Genomic DNA, 7,127 nt, shown 5'->3' on the forward strand with positions numbered 1-7,127 from the left:
ACTTTAGACCAGAGTCCTATAGAACCCTATTCCCTATATAGTGCACTACTTTAGACCAGAGCCCTATTCCCTATATAGTGCACTACTTTAGACCAGAGTCATATTCTCTATATAGTGCACCACTTTAGACCAGAGCCCTTTTCCCTATATAGTGCACTACTTTAGACCAGAGCGCTATTCTCTATATAGTGCACCACTTTAGACCAGAGCCCTATTCCCTATATAGTGGCACTACTATAGACCAGAGCCCCATTCCCTATATAGTGCACTACTTTAGACCAGAGCCCTATAGAACCCTATTCCCTATATAGTGCACTACTTTAGACCAGAGCCCTATTCCCTATATAGTGCACTACTTTAGACCAGAACCCTATTCCCTATATAGTGCACTACTTTAGACCAGAGTCCTATGGAACCCTATTCCCTATATAGTGCACTACTTCAGACCAGAACCTTATGGAACCCTATTCCCTATGTAGTGCACTACTTCAGACCAGAACCCTATGGAACCCTATTCCCTACATAGTGCACTACTTTAGACCAGATTCCTATGGAACCCTATTCCCTACATAGTGCACTACTTTAGACCAGATTCCTATGGAACCCTATTCCCTACATAGTGCACTACTTTAGACCAGAGTCCTATGGAACCCTATTCCCTACATAGTGCACTACTTTAGACCAGAGTCCTATGGAACCCTATTCCCTACATAGTGCACTACTTTAGACCAGAGACCTATAGAACCCTATTCCCTATATAGTGCACTACTTCAGACCAGATATCTATGAGTTCCTGTCCAAAGTAGTCCACTAGATAGGGAATAGGATGGCATTTGGGACGGATCCAGAGTCTTAAGTCGAACAAATGGAAATAACGGTCTAACAAGAAAATAATGCTATCGTCCACCGTCAGAGTTATGTTATCTCTCCCTCTCTCTTTCCGAGTCACTCCCTCTGTCCCTCTCTCTTTCTGAATCACTCCCTCTGTCCCACTCTCTTTCTGAATCACTCCCTCTCTCTCTCTCTTTCTAAATCACTCCCTCTCTCTCTTTCTGAGTCACTCCTTCTCTCCATCTCCTTGTCTGAGTCACTCCCTCTCTCCACCTCTCTTTCTGAGTCACTCCCTCTCTCCATCTCTCTTTCTGAGTCACTCCCTCTCTCCATCTCTCTTTCTGAGTCACTCCCTCTCTCCATCTCTCTTTCTGAGTCACTCCTTCGCTCCATCTCTCTTTCTGAGTCACTCCTTCTCTCCATCTCCTTGTCTGAGTCACTCTCTCTCTCCATCTCTCTTTCTGAGTCACTCCTTCTCTCCATCTCTCTTTCTGGGTCACTCCCTCTCTCCATCTCCTTGTCTGAGTCACTCCTTCTCTCCATCTCCTTGTCTGAGTCATCGGTCTTCTTCTCTACATTCTCTCTCCACGGTCTCTCTTTTCTGAGGTCACTCCTTTCTCTCCATCTCTCTTTCTGAGTCACTCCTTCTCTCCATCTCCTCCATGTCTGAGTCACTTCTCTCTCCATCTCTTCTTCTGAGTCACTCTCCATTCTCTCCATCTCTCTTTCTGGGTCACTCCCTCCATCTCTCCATCTCTTCTTGTCTGATTCTCTCCCATCTCTCCATCTCCTCCATCGTCTGAGTCACTCCCTCTCTCAATCTCCTTGTCTTCTTCTGTCATCGGTCTCCCTCTCCATCTCTTTTCCATCTGAGTCACTTCCTTCTCTCCATCTCTTCTTTCTGATTCTCTCCATCTCCTTGTCTGAGTCTCTCTCTCTCTATCTCCTTGTTTGAGTCACTCCCTCTCTCCATCTCTTCTTTCTGAGTCACTCCCATCTCCATCTCCTTGTCTCTCCATCGGTCTTCTTCCTACATTCTCTCTCCATCTCCTTCTCTCCATCGGTCTTCTTCTCTAGTCCATCTCTCCATCTCTTCTCCTACATCTCTCTCCATGTCTGAGTCTCTCTCCCGGTCTCTCCATCGGTCTTCTTCTCTACATTCTCTCCATCTCCTTGTCTGATCGGTCTTCTTCTCTACATTCTCTCTCCATCGGTCTTCTTCTCTACATTCTCTCTCCATCGGTCTTCTTCTCTACATTCTCTCTCCATCGGTCTTCTTCTCTACATTCTCTCTCCATCGGTCTTCTTCTCTACATTCTCTCTCCATCTGTCTTCTTCTCTACATTCTCTCTCCATCGGTCTTCTTCTCTACATTCTCTCTCCATCGGTCTTCTTCTCTACATTCTCTCCCATCTCCTTGTCTGAGTCACCATCTCCCCTCCATCGGTCTCCATTCTCTCTCCATCGGTCTTCTTCTCTACATTCTCTCTCCATCGGTCTTCTTCTCTCCATTCTCTCTCCATCGGTCTTCTTCTCTACATTCTCTCTCCATCGGTCTTCTTCTCTACATTCTCTCTCCATCGGTCTTCTTCTCTACATTCTCTCTCCATCGGTCTTCTTCTCTACATTCTCTCTCCATCGGTCTTCTTCTCTACATTCTCTCTCCATCGGTCTTCTTCGCTACATTCTCTCTCCATCGGTCTTCTTCTCTACATTCTCTCTCCTCTACCTGTGTCGTAACCCTCTGTGAGTCACAACCTTTCTTCCAAAACCCATCTTTCCTCTTATCCCTTCCCCAAATAACTTCCTTCCTGTGTATCTCTTTCTTTATCCTCTCTTCCATCATCTCCCTCATCTTTACCTCTCTATGTCCCTCTCCTCCCTACCCCGATTTCCTTATGGTCCCTGGTCAAAAGTAGTGCACTACATAGGGAATAGGGTGCCATTTGAGGAGCAGGCTATATCATATGTTATATAATATTATGGGATGTTGTTTTCACTGGCAGTTTTAACAAGCTACTAAAGCTAATGACAAATTAATGCTGGGCTGGTAGCAACATGTTTATTAGGGAGAGAGAAGGTGAGAAAGAGAGAGAGGCAGCTAGAGAGAGATGGATCGTCAGGCTCTGTTGTGGGACCCTAACAACCACGTTGTCGTGGTAACGAGCTTCATGCATGGCTGACTAAAGAGTATCTGGGGAGGCGGTATCTCTCTGACACATATACACACACACACACACTTCTGTAATCTAACTAGGGTTAATGGTAACATATTCAGAGAGCTATACAACAACCTGTCTCTAGAGCCCTGACCTTAGAGAGCCTTTTTTATGTCTCTATTTGGTTTGGTACGGGTGTGATTTGGGTGGGCATTCTATGTTCTGTGTTTCTGTGATTTTCTATTTCTATGTTTTGGCCGGGTACGGTTCTCAATCAGGGACAGCTGTCTATCGTTGTCTCTGATTGGTTAGGTCAGGGTGTGACTGGGGTGGGCATTCTATGTTTTGTTTTCTGTGTTTCTTTATTTCTATGTTTTGGCTGGGTATGGTTCAGAGACAGCTGTCTATCGTTGTCTCTGATTGGGAATCATACTTAGGTATGAAATTGAGCTGCGATTTGGTCCGATGATTCCTCTTCCTCATCTTCAGACCACGAATACCTGATGTTATTGACTGTTTAACGATACACTGAGCGTACAAAACATTAGGAACACCTTCCTCATAGCCACTCCCCTTTTGCCCTCTGAACAGCCTCCGTTCGTCAGGCCGCGGACTCTACCAACGGTGTCAAAAGCTTTCTTCAAAGTCATGACTACGTACGTCCGTTATAAGATGAACGCTTCTTTTTTGGTAATAATACTTTGTTCACGTTACGTTTTCCTACTTTAGATTTCTACAAAACAGTGAAAGAAAGTAGCTAAATAATGCCAGGATAATCACTTTGTATTGGTCACATGGTTAACAGATGTTATTGGTCACATGGTTAGCAGATGTTATTGGTCACATGGTTAGCAGATGTTATTGGTCACATGGTTAGCAGATGTTATTGGTCACATGGTTAGCAGATGTTATTGGTCACATGGTTAGCAGATGTTATTGGTCACATGGTTAGCAGATGTTATTGGTCACATGGTTACCAGATGTTATTAGTCACATGGTTAGCAGATGTTATTGGTCACATACACATGGTTAGCAGATGTTATTGGTCACATACACATGGTTAGCAGATGTTATTGGTCACATGGTTAGCATATGTGTTATTGGTCACATGGTTATTGGTCACACACATACACATGGTTAGCAGATGTTATTGGTCACATGGTTAACAGATGTTATTGGTCACATGGTTAGCAGATGTTATTGGTCACATACACATGGTTAACAGATGTTATTGGTCACATGGTTAGCAGATGTTATTGGTCACATACACATGGTTAGCAGATGTTATTGGTCACATACACATGGCTAGCAGATGTTATTGGTCACATGGTTAGCATATGTTATTGGTCACATGGTTAGCAGATGTTATTGGTCACATGGTTAGCAGATATTATTGGTCACATGGTTAACAGATGTTATTGGTCACACGGTTAGCAGATGTTATTGGTCACATACACATGGTTAACAGATGTTATTGGTCACATGGTTAGCAGATGTTATTGGTCACATACACATGGTTAGCAGATGTTATTGGTCACATACACATGGTTTGCAGATGTTATTGGTCACATGTTTAGCAGATATTATTGGTCACATGGTTAGCAGATGTTATTGGTCACATACACATGGTTAGCAGATGTTATTGGTCACATGGTTAGCAGATGTTATTGGTCACATACACATGGTTAGCAGATGTTATTGGTCACATGGTTAACAGATGTTATTGGTCGCATGGTTAACAGATGTTATTGGTCACATACACATGGTTAACAGATGTTATTGGTCACATGGTAAGCAGATGTTATTGGTCACATGGTTAGCAGATGTTATTGGTCACATACACATGGTCAGCAGATGTTATTGGTCACATGGTTAACAGATGTTATTGGTCGCATGGTTAACAGATGTTATTGGTCACATGGTTAACTGATGTTGTTGGTCACATGGTAAGCAGATGTTATTGGTCACATGGTTAGCAGATGTTATTGGTCACATGGTTAGCAGATGTTATTGGTCACATGGTTAACAGATGTTATTGGTCACATACACATGGTTAGCAGATGTTATTGGTCACATGGTTAACATATGTTATTGGTCACATGGTTAACAGATGTTATTGGTCACATGGTTAGCAGATGTTATTGGTCACATGGTTAGCAGATAGTATTGGTTACATACACATGGTTAGTAGATGTTATTGGTCACATGGTTAATAGATGTTATTGGTCACATGGTTAGCAGATGTTATTGGTTACATACACATGGTTAGTAGATGTTATTGGTCACATGGTTAACAGATGTTATTGGCCACATGGTTAACAGATGTTATTGGTCACATGGTTAGCAGATGTTATTGGTCACATACACATGGTTAGCAGATGTTATTGGTCACATGGTTAGCAGATGTTATTGGTCACATGGTTAGCAGATGTTATTGGTCACATACACATGGTTAGCAGATGTTATTGGTCACATACACATTGTTAGCAGATGTTATTGGTCACATACACATGGTTAGCAGATGTTATTGGTCACATACACATGGTTAGCAGATGTTATTGGTCACATACACATGGTTAGCAGATGTTATTGGTCACATACACATGGTTAGCAGATGTTATTGGTCACATACACATGGTTAGCAGATGTTATTGGTCACATGGTTAACAGATGTTATTGGTCACATGGTTAGCAGATGTTATTGGTCACATACACATGGTTAGCAGATGTTATTGGTTACATACACATGGTTAACAGATGTTATTGGTCACATGGTTAGCAGATGTTATTGGCCACATGGTTAACAGATGTTATTGGTCACATGGTTAGCAGATGTTATTGGTTACATACACATGGTTAACAGATGTTATTGGTCACATGGTTAGCAGATGTTTTTGGTCACATAAACATCGTTAGCAGATGTTATTGGTCAGATGGTTAACAGATGTTATTGGTCAGATGGTTAACAGATGTTATTGGTCACATGGTTAACAGATGTTATTGGTCACATGGTTAGCAGATGTTATTGGTCACATGGTTAGCAGATGTTATTGGTCACATGGTTAACAGATGTTATTGGTCACATGGTTAGCAGATGCTATTGGTCACATACACATGGTTAGCAGATGTTATTGGTCACATGGTTTGTAGATGTTATTGGTCACATGGTTAACAGATGTTATTGGTCACATGGTTAGCAGATGTTATTGGTCACATGGTTAACAGATGTTATTGGTCACATGGTTAACAGATGTTATTGGTCACATGGTTAGCAGATGTTATTGGTCACATGGTTAACAGATGTTATTGGTCACATGGTTAGCAGATGTTATTGGTTACATGGTTAACAGATGTTATTGGTCACATGGTTAACAGATGTTATTGGTCAGATGGTTAACAGATGTTATTTGTCACATACAAATGGTTAGCAGTTGTTATTGGTTACATACACATGGTTAGCAGATGTTATTGGTCACATACACATGGTCAGCAGATGTTATTGGTCACATGGTTAACAGATGTTATTGGTCGCATGGTTAACAGATGTTATTGGTCACATGGTTAACAGATGTTGTTGGTCACATGGTAAGCAGATGTTATTGGTCACATGGTTAACAGATGTTATTGGTCACATACACATGGTCAGCAGATGTTATTGGTCACATGGTTAACAGATGTTATTGGTCACATGGTTAGTAGATGTTATTGGTCACATGGTTAGCAGATGTTATTGGTCACATGGTTAGCAGATATTATTGGTCACATTGTTAGCAGATGTTATTGGTCACATGGTGAGCAGATGTTATTGGTCACATGGTTAGCAGATGTTATTGGTCACATGGTTAGCAGATGTTATTGGTCACATGGTTAGCAGATGTTAATGTTCACATACACATGGTTAACATATGTTATTGGTCACATGGTTAGCAGATGTTATTGGTCACATGGTTAGCAGATGTTATTGGTCACATGGTTAGCAGATGTTATTGGTCACATGGTTAGCAGATGTTATTGGTTACATACACATGGTTAACAGATGTTATTGGTCACATGGTTAGCAGATGTTTTTCACATGTCACACAAACATCGTTAGAAGATGTTATTGGTCAGATGGTTAACAGATGTTATTGGTCAGAT

Source organism: Oncorhynchus keta, chromosome 13 (assembly GCF_023373465.1).
Source record: "Oncorhynchus keta strain PuntledgeMale-10-30-2019 chromosome 13, Oket_V2, whole genome shotgun sequence".
Lineage (NCBI taxonomy): Eukaryota > Metazoa > Chordata > Actinopteri > Salmoniformes > Salmonidae > Oncorhynchus > Oncorhynchus keta.